This window comes from Miniopterus schreibersii (assembly GCF_964146895.1).
Source record: "Miniopterus schreibersii genome assembly, chromosome: X".
Lineage (NCBI taxonomy): Eukaryota > Metazoa > Chordata > Mammalia > Chiroptera > Miniopteridae > Miniopterus > Miniopterus schreibersii.
The window spans coordinates 56,797,378-56,813,959 of NC_138104.1; the positions used below are offsets into that span (position 1 = coordinate 56,797,378).

Consider the following 16,582-nt stretch of genomic DNA (forward strand, 5'->3'; position numbering starts at 1 on the left):
TTCAGCTTTGGAAGGTTGTATACTTCTAGGAATTTGTCCATTTCCCCCATGTTGTCCAATTTGTTGGCATATAGTTGCTCATAGTATTTTCTTTTTTTTTTTTTAAATATATCTTTATTGATTTCAGAGAGAGGAAAGGAGAGGGAGAGAGAGAGATAGAAACATCAATGATGAGAGAGTCATTGATTGAGCCCCCAACCCGGGCATGTGCCCTGACCGGGAATCGAACCCCGATCGCCTGGACCCTAGGTTGGTGCTCAAACGCTGAGCCACACCCGGCCGGGCGCTCATAGTATTTTCTTACAATCCTTTGTATTACCCTTGGGTCACTTGTTATATCACCTCTTTCATTTCTGATTTTATTTATTTGTGCCCTCTCTCTTTGTTTCTTACTGAATCTGGCTAAAGGTGCATCAATCTTATTTATCTTTTCAAAGAACCAGCTCTTGGTTTCATTGATTTTTTTGTATTGTTTTTTTAGTCTCTATGTCATTAATTTCTGCTCTGATCTTTATTATTTCCTTCCTTCTACTTCCTTGGGGCTTTTCTTGCTGTTCTTGTTCTAGTTCTTTTAGTTGTTGTGTTATATGGTTCATTAGAGGTCTTTCTTGTTTCTTGAGATAGGCCTGTAATGCTATGAATTTTCCTCTCAGGACTGCTTTTGCTGTGTCCCATAGATTTGGGGTTGTTGTCTGTTCAATTTTGTTACTTTGGATGAAGTTTTTGATTTCTTCCTTGATCTCTTTGGCAACCCATTCATTGTGTAATAACATGCTATTTAGCCTCCATGTGTTTGAATATTTTTGAGTTTTTTTATAGTGGTTGATTTCTAGTTTCATGGCATTGTGATCCGAGAAGATGCTTGATATGATTTCAGTCTTCTTATATTAGTAGAGACTTCCCTTGTGCCCTAACAGGTGGTCTATTTTTGAGAATGTTCCATATGCACTTGAGAAGAATGTGTATTCTGCTGCTTTGGGGTGAAATGTTCTGTAAATGTCAATTAAATCCATTAGGTCTAGTGATTTATTTAAGTTCTGCGTTTCTCTGTTGATTTTTTGTCTTGATGATCTGTCCAATGCTGACAGTGGGGTGTTAAAGTCCCCCACTATGATTGTGTTGCTGTCAATCTCCCCTTCAAAGTGCCCGAAGAAATCTTTTATATATTTAGGTGCTCCTGTATTGGGTGCATAAATGTTCATAAGGGTTATTTCCTCCTGTTGGATTGATCTCTTTAGTAATATGTACTGAGCATCTTTGTGTCTTGTTATGGTCTTTATTATGAAGTCTGTTTTGTCATAAATAAGAATTGCTACTCCAGCATTATTTTCCTTTCCATTTGCATGGAATACTTTACTCCATCCCTTCACTTTTAGCCTGTGTGAGTCTTTTGCTCTCAGGTGGGTCACTTGTAGACAGCATATATTTGGGTCCTGTTTTCTTATCCATTCAGCTACCCTATGTCTTTTGATTGGCCCATTTATTCCATTTTCATTTAAGGTTACTATTGATATCAACTTATTTAATGCCATTTTTCCCCTTTATGCAGATGTACCTTTCTCTCACTATTCCTTCTTTTTCTTAAAGTAGTCCTTTTTGCATTTCTTGCAATGCTGGTTTAGTGGTACTGAACTCCTTTAGCCTTTTTTTTTGTCTGGGAAGCTCTATATTTCCCCTTCAATTTTAAATGATAGCCTTGCTGGATAAAGCAATCTTGGTTGCATGGTCTTGCTTTTCATTACTTGGAGAACTTCATGCCACTCCCTTCTGGCCTGAAGAGTCTCTTTTGAGAAATCAGCTGTCAGCCTTATGGGGGTTCCCTTGTAGGTCACTGCTTGTCTCTCTCTTGCAACCCTTTATATTTTCTCTTTGTCCTTGACATTTGCCATTTTAATTATGATGTGTCTTTGAGTGGGTCTCTTTGGGTCCCTCTGGTTTGGAACCCTCTGTGAAGGACTTGTGTGGCTTTCTCCTTCGCCAGCCTATGGAAGTTTTCTATAATTATTTCCTCTACCAAGTTCTCTATCCCTTGCTCTCTTTCCTCCCCCTGTGGCACTCCTATAATACAAATGTTGTTTTGCTTCATGTTGTCCCAAAGCTCCCTTATACTGTCCTCATGCTTTTTTCTTTTTTGCTGCTTTGATTGTGTCATTTTTTTCTACCTTGTCTCCTAAGTCACTTATTCTATCCTCTGTTTCATTGAGCCTGCTTTTAACTCCTTCCAGTCCATTCTTGATATCAGATACAGCATTCTTTGTCTTTGTCCTAGTTTTGCTTATGGTATGTATCTCTTCATGTTTTCACTAAGGTCCTCGATCTTATCATCTAGTATCTTCTTAAGTTACTTGAACATCGTCATCATCAATACTCTGAACTCCATTTCTGATAACTTGCTTAACTCCATCTCATCAATGTTTTTTTCTGGCGATTTTCCCTTTTCTTTAATTTGGGGATTGTTTCTTTGTCTCCCCATTTTGGTAGGTCTTAGTGTTTGTATCTATATATTAGATATATTTGCTGTCTCCCAGTCTTGTGGGATGGGATTTTGTCTTGTGGGTCCAGTGGAGCCCAGAGGTGTGTTTTCCTAATACCTCTGAGCTCTTTGCTCTAGGCGTGTCCCTCTTGTGGGTGTCCTGTGTGGTTGGGTCTGGATTGTCGTTGTTCAGTCCTTGGGAGGACCCTCCTCTCAGATTGGCTAACTGTGTCTCAGCCCCAACCTCGTCGTGTAAGCTGTTGTACGGGTGTTGGCAAGGCAAGACAATACACACCTGAACTTCCTGGAAACAAGAGGTATCTTACAACATATCTTGACAGTCACAATGAAAACAACCAATGTGAAAATAGAACTGGGAGAGTAAAGGGAGAATACACACACACACATAAAAATGCTTAAAAAAAGAGAGAAAGAAAAGTAACGCTTAGAGAGAGAGATATGTATATTATTGTTAATACTGGTGAAAATTTGGAAAACAATAATAAACTAAAATGTAAAAAATAGAGAAGCTACTGTGAGATAACAGAAGCAGAGAAAAGATTCTGAAAGAAGGGCCAGCAAAAAATTAAGGGAGAGAATAGGAATAGTGTAATAGTTGAAAATGAGAAAACAAAAATACAATAAAGAGAATAAGAAACTAACAATAGAACAAGAAGACAGGAAGACAGAAGGGAGGATAACAAAAGAATGAAAGAAAAGTATAAAAAGAAAAAGAAAAAAAAGTTATGCTAATGGATCGAGAGGAGAGAGAGAGATACAGCCCAGGCAGGGACGGAGTCCAGTAAGAGATTTGGTGGAAACTATAGAGGAAAGCTGTAAACTTGGTGATAATGATATAGTCCCAGTCATTAAGCAGGGATATCAAGAAAGTCTTGATGTTAGAAGCAAGGATAAAAGAAAACAAAGCAAATAACCAAAACAAAACTAAAAACAAGCTAAGCAAGACAAAATTCTTTTATAACGAAGAGGGGGAAAAAATTTCATTAAAAAATGTTTAAAAAGAAATAGAAAAAAACTATTATAAAATTTAAAAAAGAAGAAAAAACAAACTTTCTCCCCCTTCTCTTCTTCCTAAGGAAAAAAGAGAAAAAATAAACCCACAAACAAAAAACAAACAAAAAAATCCCAAAACCAAAAAAACCAAAACCAAACCAAACAAAAAAACAGAAGAAAAAAAGGTAGTCAATCAGGTGAGTTTCTTCTGGGCAACTTATGTTCTCTGAGGGTCACTGTTTTGTATGCTTATTTCAGTTCTCCTGGGAGGTGTTTATGTATCAGCCAATGTGAGGAGCTGTTTAGGTTTCACTCTGGTGTCCTTAGGTAGATGGTTGGTCTGAGGCTCTGTGGACCACCTCCTCTTGTCAACTATTTTGCAGCCTTGTAGTTGCCTGGTATTACTTCAAAGTCTTCTGTAGAGTCTTTAGGGTGCAGGGTGGCTAGTGTAGCTCAGGATATCACTCCCCTTACTTAGAGGTTTCGCAGTCAGGTCCTCACTCTGCGGGCGTTAGTCTCTGCTCCATCTCTGCTCCACCACCAGTTCCTCAGTCCCTACCTTGTCCTCTGATTCTAGTTCCCAATGCTCTGGCCTGCTGAAGCCTCAGATTGATTTCAGCCTGTTGCCTTTTCTGTATGGGCCGTTTCGGCAGCCTGGGCTCAGTGGGTTTGATTAAGAACACATTCTGGTGAGCCCTTTGCCTGACCTGTCCCCTGCAGGGCTTTTCAGCTTTTCTTCCAGCTCCCAAACAACAGTCCCTGAGAGTCTTATTCTTGCAATGTCCTCCTATGAGCTGCTCTCCCTTCGCCCTCATGACTGTGCCCTGTGGGTGTGTCTGAGGCTTCAGTGAGCTGGACCCGCCCCTCAGACCATCTACTGTGCAGATCCCAATCCCAGCCTCCTCTGGTCTGTCCGCACAGTGCACGCTGGGAAGGTGGGAACCAGTTCCTCGATCAGACTCACAAACGCACAAAGCAACACACAGGCAGAAAGTCCGCCCTGCAACGTCCCGCTGCCTGTGCATGAAGGCACCCAGTGGGAGGGGACCCAAAGTCAGATCCACGCAGCTCCCCGCACCTCTGGTCTCAGCAAAGCTGGGGCGGCTTCACATGCCACCATGGCGCCCCTCAGGGCTGGTCACCGATCCCAGCCTCTCTGCACTGGGAGCTCAGGGCCACCAGGGCGCCCCTCAGGTCTGTCACTGATCCCAGCCTCTCCGCACCATGAGCTCAGGGCGGAAGGGCTCCTCCCCTCCCCCGCACCACACAGACTCAGTGCTCTCTAGGACTCAACACAGTGCCCCGCAGGGAGGCAGAGGGTCCCTGTGTGCGGCTGCTCAGCGCAGTTCCTTAACTCTTGGGTGCCTCAGACCTTGGGACAGCCTTCCCTATGATCGGCACCCCTGAGCAATAGGCACCACTAGAAGCTTTGTTTTGCTAGGAAGGCGCCGTCCGCTATCAGAGGCTTTGTTTCCTAGGAAGGCGTCCATCCTTCCGGGACTCACCGCTTCTCTGGGTCCCTCTGCCCTGTGCACAGGGCGCTCCTTCCCCTCTCGTCGCCCTGGGTATGAGATCCCCGCTTTTGGATGCTGTCCATACTCCCTCGGGGAGGGAGCTTTGCAGCCTCCAAGCCTCCAGGCTTGGAGCCCAGCACAGGCTTGATGGAGGACTCCCCCTTCCTATGCCCCCCTCCTTACCGGACTCCGTGATGTTTCTTCGGTGCTACCCACTCGCACTTCATCCACTCAGGTATGTTTCTCTGGTTTTTCCAAGCTGGCTACGTAGGATTTTAGGAGTAAAGAGTCCGTGGCTGGGAGTGGGGGCGCTCTGCTGCTTCTCACAGTTCTGCCATCTTCTCATATTTTTCTTTAAAATGTTATAAAGTAGCCGGGTTGGAGTGGCTCAGTTGGTTGGAGTGTCCTGTGCACTGAAAGATTGCCGGTTGGATTCCTGGTAAGGAAACATATCTGGGTTTTGGGTTCGATTCCCAATCAGGGCACCCCCTTCCTCTGCACCAAGGGGAGCCGTGGAAAGCCGAAACCTTCAGGGCAGCCGCTGTCTCCCGCACCGTGGCCAGGGGTCTGGCTACCCCGCAGCCACCTCCTCAGACCGCCGTAAGATCCTTGCTTTTCATTACCTTGAATACTTCATGCCATTCCCTTCTGGCCTGTAGAGTTTCTGATGGTAAGTCAGCTGACAGCCTTATGGGGGCTCCTTTGTAGGTAACAGATTACTTTTCTCTTGCTGCCTTTAAGATTCTCTCTTTGTCTTGAATTTTTAGTGTTTTAATTATGATGTCCTGGCGTGGGCCTCTTTTCTTCTTGCTTGGGACTCTCTGTGCCTCCTGAACTTGTGTGACTTTTTCCTTCACCAGGCTAGGGAAGATTTCTGCTATTTCTTCAAACAGGTTCTCTAACCTTTGCTTACTTTCTACATCTTCTGGCACTCCTATGATGCGAATATTGTTACGTCTCATGTTGTCCAATAGCTCCCTTAAACTGTTCTCCTGAGTTTTGTTTGCTTGTTTTTAATACTTATCCCAGGATATTTTTTCTATTACTTTTCAGAGAGAGTGGAAGAGAGACAGAGAGAGAGAGACATTGGTTTGTTGCCTCCCTCACATGCCCTGGCCATGTGCCCCATCCAGGGCTGGGGATCAAGCCTGCAACCGAGGTACATGTCCTTGGCTGGAATTGAACCCTGGACCCTTCAGTCCATGTGCCACTGCTCTAAGCACTGAGCCAAACCTGCTAGGGCTGTCCTCCTGTTTTTTTGAATTGTTTTTTCTTTTTGGTTCTCTGAGTGATTTTTTTCTACCCTGTCTTTTAATTCTCTGATTCAGTCCTCAGCTTCCCCTGATCTGCTGTTTATTCCTTCCATGTTTTAAAAAATTTTTATTATGTCATTCTTAATTTCCTTTATAGTTTCCATATATTTTCTTATGTCACTGAGCATCCTTATGATCAGTATTCTGAACTTTTTATCTGATAGATTGCTTATCTCCATTTCATTTAGTTCTTCTTCTGGAGAATTCTCTTCTTCTTTCATTTGGGGCTTGTTTTTTCTCTCTGCATTTTGGCTGCCTGTTTGGGTTTGTTTCTATGTATTAGGTAGGCCTGCTAGGACTCCCAGTCTTTTTTGATGGTCTCATGTAAATGCCAATGTCAGATACTGTTTGTCAGATACTGTTTGGGCTTGAGTACCCTGTTTGAAGCTTTCAGCAGCCACAGCTTATGGCTGCCTCTGCTGAGGCTGGGTGCATTTGGAAAGGACCTAGATGCCCACCAAGGTCTGCTTTTCCAAGCCCTGGGCCCAGAAGCAGATCAGGCAAAGACTCAAAGCACCCAGAGGCTGATAGTTATTCAGTCTCTTAATGAGCCTCAGGCTATAGACCACCACAAGGCTGTATATCACAGCAAGGCATCAATGCCAAGTTTTCAATGGGTGGGGCAATTGCTTTCCCCCCTACCACCCATGTAAAATCTACCTGGATGGTAAAGGTCTTCCTGAGAAAGATTTCCTCTGCAGTATGGGCGAATGGCTCTGCACAGGAATCCAGAAAGGTGCCCTCCTAGATCTATCTTCAGAGCCCACAACCCTGGATTCTCCTCACACCATTCTGGTCCACACTGCCCTCTATAGCCCAGGGTGAGTGGCTGCACACAAAACTTTGTGTATTGGCTCTTTAAGAGAATTCGTGCATTTCCAGCTGTCTCTCCCTGGCAGACAGAAACCCCACTACTTTTCACAGCCAGATGTTATGTGGGCACCTTTCTCAGTTATGGTGCTCTGGGCTGGGGAGCCAAGCTTGGGGTTTAGACCCCAAGGTCCTCAGTGGGAAGCCCTCACAACTGAGATATCCCTCAGGAACTTCAACTTCTGCTGCTGCCTCTGGGAGCCCAGGCGCCCTCTCGTGCTTCTGCACTTCTTCCCAGTCTCTCCTTTATGTCCTTGGTTATAAGGGTTCTCTCCAGCTAGTCTGATTCAGTTGATTATTCAGGATTTTTTTTTTTTTTTTATAATTTAGTTGTAATTCCAGTTTGGTCCTGGGAGAGTATCAGTGTAGCTTCCACTTAATCCCCTGCCATCTTGGCCCCCCTGTAGTATTTCTATACATAGCAGTGAATGAAATTAAGAAAACTATTTTTTTTACAATAGTACCAAATAGAATAAAATGTTAAGGAATAAGTGTATCCAAGGAAGTGCAAGACTTATACACTGAAAATTACAAAACATTGTTTAATGTGTTTCAAGGAGACGTAAATAATTGTAAGGATAGCCAATGTTCATGGATTGGAAGACTTAATATTGTTAAGATGTTAGTACTCCCCAAAGTCATATACATACATATTCCAATGCCATCTCTGACAAAATCCCAGTGTTTTTTTTCTTTTGCAGAAATTGGCAAGCTATTATAAAAGCCTTTTGGAAATGGAGAGGACCCAGAATATACAACACAATATTGAAAAAGAACAAAGTTGGAGGACTCACAGTTCCTTGTTTTAGAACTTATATAGAGCTATTATAGTCAAGACAGTGTGGTACTTGTGTAAGTACAGACATGGAGTTCAATGGAATAGAATTTAGAGTCTAGACTCTTCTTTCCTGGAACAACATAAAACACCCATACTTCAGGCATTTTCTAGCTGTGGGGATCATGGTTGCTATTGTGTGTTTTTTTGTGTGTGTGGGTGTATGTGTGTTTTTGGGTTTTTTGTCCACTCAACAAGATATGAAATCTACCTTTTTTTGGTGATATATCTTATCCCCTGGTCACTAGGGTAGACAAGTAATACTCTTTAAAACTTTTGTTCTGAAATATAAGACATATATAGAAAAATGTTTAAAATGTAAAAATATTCAATTTAATGAATTATTATTATAACCACCACTTAGGTCATGGTTTGTTTTCAGATTTACATTCTTAATGGAAGGTCTTGTCTACTTCCCCACTGATATGGCCTGGAGGTGAATTGAAGGCAAACATGAGGATTTGGGACGTCTTTCCAAACAACCCTAGCTTTGTTCAAATTCTGGAATAAATGCTTGCTTGAAGCCCCAGAGTTTTGCACTCCAATGTGATGGTTAACTAGATAACCTTGAGCTGGAAGATTTGGGGGGTCTAAGTATAGAAGTCTATACCTACTGTAAAAGAAGTTAATATTGTTCTTGGAGAATTCTTCATTTTTAGTTAGACTTTATCTCAAAGGGCCAGTCAGGATGTTTGCCCCCAAGTGCTTCCCAAAATAGTGAAACTTTTTCCTGCTGAGGACATTGACTGGTATGATCTATCTGGATGCCAAAGCACATCTACTGTGCCAGAAAAAAGGATAATTTTGGTTTTGGCATAATTATTAATCAACTGGGCTTTTTTCCAGAATAGCTAGCAGGTTCATCTGCTTTCTGAGGGCATGTTGATAATATGTAAGAGGATGCTGTCTTCCTGTTTATTCTGCCAGAAGTTTGTTTACCCAGTTCAATCAAAGTTACAAAGGCAGAGGACCAGATCCCTGCCTGCCTTTACCCACTTTGAAACAGGCCTTGCTCTTCCTGCCTGCTTGTATTCTCTTTGCGAGATGGTATAAAGGACCTACAAGAGCACTAAGAACCTTGGATACCTTTGGGGCCATAGATTAGTTTTGCCTATTCCAGAACTTTATGTAAGTAAAATCACACTGCTTCTACTCTTATGCCTGGCTGCTTTGGCTCAACATGGTTTTGAGATTCATACATGTATGAATTCATGCATGGATTAATGCATCTAATCCTTTTTTCTTATTGAGTAGTATCGCATTGTATGAATGTACCACAGAGTTAATCCAAGCTGGACACTTGGGTTGTTTCCAGTATTGGGATATTAAGAGTAAAACATTGTAACTGTTTGATTTGTGTGTGTGTGTGTATTTTTAATTCTTAGATGTCCATCTCACGAATGAGGCAAGGCTTGGAAAAGCTACTTATTAAATAATCAGTAGTACTTGCTATTGGACTTAAATGTGAACCATATTCTCTAGTTTATCCCAGAAGTTGCTACTTAAGTTTGTATTTATAAGTGATTATTATAAATTGTTTCCCACTTGATTAAAATGGTCATCCCTGGAAGTAAGGACTAAAGGTGACCATCTTCCCTGGCTAGTTCTTCCATGAACTGGGCTTTTGATGGACTGCTTTCCAGTACTGGCATTCAGATCACCTGCAGTTTTTATATCAGCCACACACATTTTATTGATTCTGATTCAGAATCAAAAGACTTACTAATTGTGTCTGCTTACACCTTAACAAGGGGACTGGATACTCAGAGAGATGTCAGTGAGCTCCTTATCAAGGAGGAAGATCAGGATAGGGGGAAGGACATTAATAACTACTCACCTGCACTGAGATTAGCAGCCCCTGCACCCAACCAGAGGCCTAGTGCTTGGTGGCTAGGTTAGAAAACAGAGCAACTTCTGGTTGTATGGCATGTGAAGCAAAGTTTTATTGGATCGGGGTCTTTCTTTTCATTTAATTCTCTATCCTGTTACATTCCATAAGAACATCATAGAGAATGTCCCAAAGGGCCCCTCCAGATTAAGGAAAACCTAGTGCTTGTCTCTGCGATCTAAGCTTGTGTCTTGCCAGCTCCTGATTTGCAAACACTTTTGCTGGCCTTAGCTTTTTGTAGTGTAGGTACAGTATGGCTAATTGGTTTCTCCAGGTAGGAAAACTTCAGCATCTAAGCCTGTCAGTCTCTCTGTGGAGAAAGCAAGCTTCTAAAGGTATCGGCCAGTTCTGAAGGGTGGTAGATGGGATAGGATTGGATTGCTGAGTTGTTGGCTATGGTTGAAGAAGATGTTTGCATCCATGGAAACAGAAAGAGCTTTTGGGCAGAGATGGTTTTAAATGGCCACTTCGGTAGGGTTACTTATGGCGAAAACCTTTAGGTGGGTTTAGGACCCATGGAGTTAGCCATTCTGCCAATGAAAGGGTAGCTTTGCAGGTATAGGACTTGTAGCCCATGTTTAGTGGTTGTATGTTTTTCCTCCAGGAGTTGTATGGACGACGCTCCAACCAACTGAGCCACCTGGACAGGGTGGATTACAGAGTTGTGCAGCCAGTAGGCTCTTTTCTTCCTTTTTCCTCCTTTTCATCTTTTCATTCAGTTGACTTCTACTATCTGGTCCTAAGATCTGATTCCTGTCCCTGTTCTCAAGGAGTTCACACAAACAGATGTTTTTTCTTTTTAAATAAACTTTTAATATTAGAGTACTTTTAGATTTACAGAAATATTGCAAAGATAGTATAGAGACTCCCCATACACCTTGCACCTAGTTTCCCTTATTGTTAACATCTTACATTAGTATGGTACATTCATTACCATTAATGGACCATCAGAGATACATTATTATTAACTAAATCCATACTTTATTTGGATTTCCTTAGTTTTTACCTAATGTCCTTTTTCTGTTCCAGCATCCTATCTAGGACACCATGTTACATGTAGTCAGTCATCTGTCTCTTTAGGTTCTGCTTGTCTGTGACAATTTCATAGACTTTCTTTGTTTTTGATGACTTTGACAGTTTTGAGGACTATTGATCAGACATTTTGTAGACTGTTCCCTCAGTGGGATTTGTCAGTGCTTTTTCTCATGATTAGACTGGGGATTTCGTTTTTTGGGAGGAAGACCACAGAGGTAAACTACCTTTCTCATCAAATCTTATCAAGGGTATGTACTATCAACGTGACTTACCATTTTAAAAAATATATGTTTTTATTGATTTCTAGAGAGAGAGGAAGGGAGAGGGAGAGAGAGAGATAGAAACCTCAATGATGAGAGAGTCATTGATCGGCTGTAGCCTGCAATCCGGGCATGTGCCCTTACTGGGAATCGAACCCCAATCTCCTGGATCCTAGGTTGATGGTTAACCGCTGAGCCACGCCCAGCTGGGCGTGCCTTATCATTCTTGATGTTGACCATGATCACCTGGCTATCCTATTTGCCAGGCTCATCCACCTTAATGTTACTCTCCCCCTCCACCCCCCCATCGCACCCTTGCATACTATGCTCTTTGGAAGGATGTTGCTATGTATACTCCACATTTAAGGAGTAGGAGTTATGCTCTATATCTCCTTGAGGGTGGAGTAGCTACATAAATTATTTGAAATTCTTCTTCATGGGAGATTTGTCTCTTCTCCTGTATTTATTTATTCATTCATTTATATCAATATGGGCTCAGATATTTATTTTATACTTTGAGTTTTAATCCTATACTACTTTATTTTATTGCTTAAATTGTTCCAGCTTTGACCATTGGGAGTTCTTTAATTTGGCTCCTGTGTCTGTTTGATATACCTCCATAATTGTAGGGGGTTGGGTTTTTGGGGTTTTTGTTGTTGTTGTTGTTTTAGCACTTCCTCACTGCCTTACACTACAAGATGTCCCAGTCTCACCGTATGGATTTCTTGACCCAGTGCTAGAATCATTTTCCCAAGGAGGTCTGGTTCCTCTTATTGGAGAATGGTATTAGAAACTAAGATTTAGATGCTAGGGTTGCTCGTTGCTACTGGGGTTTCCTTGCTTGGCCTTCTCAGCTGAAGGAGCAAGGAAATATGTGTGTATACTAACCCATGTGTATACACATGTCTATAAATATTTCTGTGCATAACCATCTGTATCTGTGTTAAACATGGGCTTTACTGGTGTATCCAACTGATCCATTACCACATGGATCATTCTAACCTCCTACTGTTGCTTATCTGTAAACTCCCACTCCAACAGTGAGAAACCTGGCTCCCACTATCTGCCATCCATTTACTTAATTCTTCAGTGCTAGTATACATGCATTGCAGTATCAAAATTGTTAGCCAATACCCCCATGGGAAACAACTTTATCCACCAGAGTACAGCGCTTGTGTCATTTCCTTTGCTTTTAGTCTTACAGGCTTCACTCATTTCCTAGGTTACTTAGGGCAGTACCTTTTCCTCCCTCCAAACCCTTCAGTGAGGTTGTTTCATACATTTGTAATATAGCTAGGTGGTTTTGTAGTGATTTTAATACAGTGCTTTAAATGCTTTGAGAGAGATTAACACAGGGGAATACTGAAGTGGAACAACCAATCCAGTTGGAGGATGGGGTAGGGATGGAAGGCATCTTAGAGGAACCTCACTGTGGCCTGATATATATCTTAAAGTTGCTCTTAAAGTGTGGTCTGTGGACCACAAGTATTAGCATCACCTCAGTAACTTACGGAAATACAAATTCTTGGCCTTCGCTACAGAATCAGAAAATCTGTATTGGGGTCCAGCAATCTTTTTTAATAAGCCCCACAGTAGATTCTACAGAACACTGAGAAATTGGTGTCTTAAAGAATGAGTTCAGTGAGGTTAGCTTGGTGAAAGGAGAGGAATGCATTCCAGGAAGAGGAGGTTGCTGTGAGCCTAAGCTTAGAGAACGCAAGTAGCATGATGGGCTTAAAGGGTTAAAATAAAATGTTTGAAGCAGGAAATGACTGGAGAGGTCAGCAGCTCCTGGCTGTACCAGGGACGGTTTAAGCTAATGAGCTTAACTTCATTCTGTAGGCCACAGGAAGCCACTGAAGAGTTTTTTTTTGTTAATAGCTTTCTTGAGGTACAATTCACATAATATATATGTTCACTCATTTAAAGTGTACAATTTAATAATTTTTGGTATATTCACAGAGTAGTTTTAGAACATTTTCATCACCCCAAAGTGAAATTTCTTCCCATTAGCTCTCACTATTCCCAGTCCCTGAGTCCTCCAGCCCCAGCTCCTGGCAACAACTAATCTACTTTCTTTCTTTATGAATTTTCCTATTCTAGACATTTCATATAAACGGAATCATAAAATGTGTGGCCTTCTGTGACTGGCTTATTATTTCATGTAGCAAAATGTTTTCAAGGTTCATTCATGTAGCATGAGTCAGTTATTTCATTCTTTTTATTGCTGCATAATATTCAATTGTAAGGCTATATCATATTTTTTATCATTCATCAGTTGATGGACATTTATGTTATTTCCTCTTTTGGCTTTATGAATAATACTGCTATGAATATTCATGTACAGGATTTTCTGTGGACAAGGGTTTTCATTTCTCCTGGGTGTGTACCTGGGAGTAGAATTCTTAGATCACATGGTAACTCTAGATGTTATTTGTTGAGGAATTGACAGGCTGATTTCCAAAGCAGCTGCACCATTTTACATTCCCACCAACAAAGTTATGAGAGTTCCAAATTTTTCCACGTTTGGTATTTTCTCACTTTTTGATTATAGCCATCTTTAATGGGTATGAAGTGGTATCTCATTGTGGTTTGGGTTTGCATTTTCTTGATGACTAATGATATTGAACGTCTTTTCATGTGCTTATTGGCTATCTGCATATCTTCTTTAGAGAAATGTCTATTCAGATCCTTTGCTCATTTTTAATTGGTTGTCTTTTAATTACTGAGTTGTAAGAGTTCTATATATATTCTGGGTACAAATCCTTTATCAGAAACATGATTTTCCCCCATTCCTTGGGTTGTCTTTCTACTTTCTTGATGGTATCCTTTGAAGCACAAAAGTTTTTAATGTTGATTAAGCCCAATTTATTTGTACCTTTGGTTGCTTGTGTGTTTGGCATATCTAAGAAACCATTGCCACCCTAGCCAGTTTGGCTCAATGGTTAGAGTGTTGGCCCTCAGACTGAAGGATCCTGAGTTTGATTCCGGCCAAGGGCACGTACCTCGGTTGCAGTCTCGATCCCTGGCCCCGATCAGGGCGTGTACAGGAGGCAACCAATCAATGTGTCTCTCTCACATCTGTGTTTCTCTCCCGCGTCTCGCCTCCCCCCCCTCTCTACTCCCCCTCCACTGTCTTTGAAAAGCAATGGAAAAATTATTCTCCAGTGAAGATTTTAAAAAAAGGATTAAAAATAATAATAAAATAAAATATAAATGAAACAATTTTAGAAAAAAGAAACCATTGCTAAGTCCACGGTCATGAAGATCTGTACCTATATTTTCTTTTCTATTATACATCTCTATATATTTTTTCATCAACATTTATCCCCCCTAAACCCTCTTCCACCACCACCCACCTCCCTACCCCTGCAACCACCACCATGTTGTCCGTGTCCATGAGTTCTCTCTCTTTTTTTCTCAATCCCTCCACCACCACCCCCAACACCCTCCACCAGAGCTATTTGCCTGCTCTCTCTGAGTCTGTCGCTATTTTGCTTGGTAGTTCAGTTTTTTCATTAAATTCCTCATATGAATGAAAACATATGGTACTTGTCTTTCTTTCTTTGACTGGCTTATTTCAATTAGCATAATGTTCTCCAGGTCCATCCATGCTGTCACAAAGGGTAAAATTTTCTTCCTTTTTATAGCTGAGTAGTAGTCCATTGTGTAAATGTACCAAAGTTGCTTTATCCATTCACCTACTGATGGACGCTTGGGCTGCTTCCAAATCTTGGCTGTTGTAAATAATGCTGCTGTGAACATAGAAGTGCATACATTCTTTCTGATTGGTGTTTTGGGATTCTTAGGATATATTCCCAGAAGTGGAATCACTGGGTCAAAAGGCAGTTCCATTTTTAATTTTTTGAGGTAACTTCATATTGTTTTCCACAGTGGCTGCACCAATCTGCATTCCCACCAACAATGCACAAGGGTTCCCTTTTCTCCACATCCTCACCAACACTTGTTTGTTGATTTGTTGATGATAGCCATTCTGACAGGTGTGAGGTGGTATCTCACTGTGGTTTTAATTTGCATTTCTCTGATGATTAGTGACGTTGAGCATCTTTTCATATGTTTATTGGCCATCTGTATGTGCTCTTTGGAGAAGTGTCTAAAACAGGATCTTTGCCCATTTTTAAAATTGGGTTGTTTTTTTGGTGTTGAGTTTTATAAGTTCTTTATAAATTTTGGATATTAATCCCTTATCAGATGTATTGGTGAATATGTTCTTTCATTCATTGGGTTGTCTTTTCCATGCCTATATTTTCTTTTAATAGTTTTGTAGACTTAGTTCTTATATTTAGGTCTTTGATCCATTTTGAATTAATTTTGTGTATAGTGTGAGGTGGAGGACATATTTCATTCCTTTGCACATGGATATCCAGTTTGTTTGTTTTTGTTTGTTGTCCTTTGTTAATCCTCATCTGTGGATATTTTTTCCATTGATTTTTAGAGAGAGTGGAAGGGAAGTAGGGAGGGAGGGAGAGAAACATCAATGTGAGAAAGGCACATTGGTTGCCTCCCACACATGCCGCCCCCAACTGGGGCCAGGGATTAAACCTCCAACCCAGGTATGTGCCCTTGACAGGGAATCAGACTTATGACCCTTTGTTGTGTAGGCCATTGCTCTAACCACTGCACAACACTTGCCAGGGCATGGATATCAAGTTTAAATAACTATTCTTTCCTCACTGAATTGATTTGGCATCTTTTTAAAATCAGTTGACTGTAAACCACTGAAGAATTTTAAGCAGAGTGACATGATTTATATTTTAAGACCATATCGCTGGCTGCTATGTAGAGAATGTATTAGAGCGGTCAAGAGTATATGTAGGAAGACCAGTGAGTAAGAAGTTGTAGTTATCCAGACCAGAGATGATTGTGACTTGGACCATAGTAGTGGTAGTGGAGATGTAGAGAAAGACACAGGTTATATTTGGGAAATAAAGTTAATTGGACTGGGGACTGTCTGGCTAGGGGGTTAAAAAGAGGGGAGAGGTCAAGGATGACTTATATTTGGATTGGAGTGAAGGATGATCTTCAGATTTCTGGCTTGTATGGCTAAGTGGATGGTAGTGTCATTTACTACCACACAAATGGAGAAGTGTATTTTTAGAGAGGAAATAATGATTTTAATTTGGGGTTAATTGAATTTGAGGTACCTGTTAGACTTTCAAGTGGAGATGTCCAGTTGGAATATGGGTCTAGACAAGAGCTTGGGGGCAAGCGCTGGGTTGGAGAGAGTGACTTGGGAGTCATGAGCACAAAGGTGGGAGTGGAAGCTCCAGCAGAGCCTGAGGAGAGTAAAAGGAGTGAGAAGAGGGCCCAGGACTGAACCTTCTTGGTGGAAGAACAGGAACCCAAGGATACAGAGAAG

At 41.4% G+C, this 16,582-nt stretch overlaps 1 protein-coding gene across 1 annotated transcript in view; it reads left to right on the top strand.

Moving 5' to 3' along the window:
* Positions 1-16,582, top strand: part of ERCC6L (ERCC excision repair 6 like, spindle assembly checkpoint helicase) — a 33,571-nt gene that overhangs the window by 12,443 nt on the left and 4,546 nt on the right. The gene's annotated exons all lie outside the window — the stretch shown is intronic.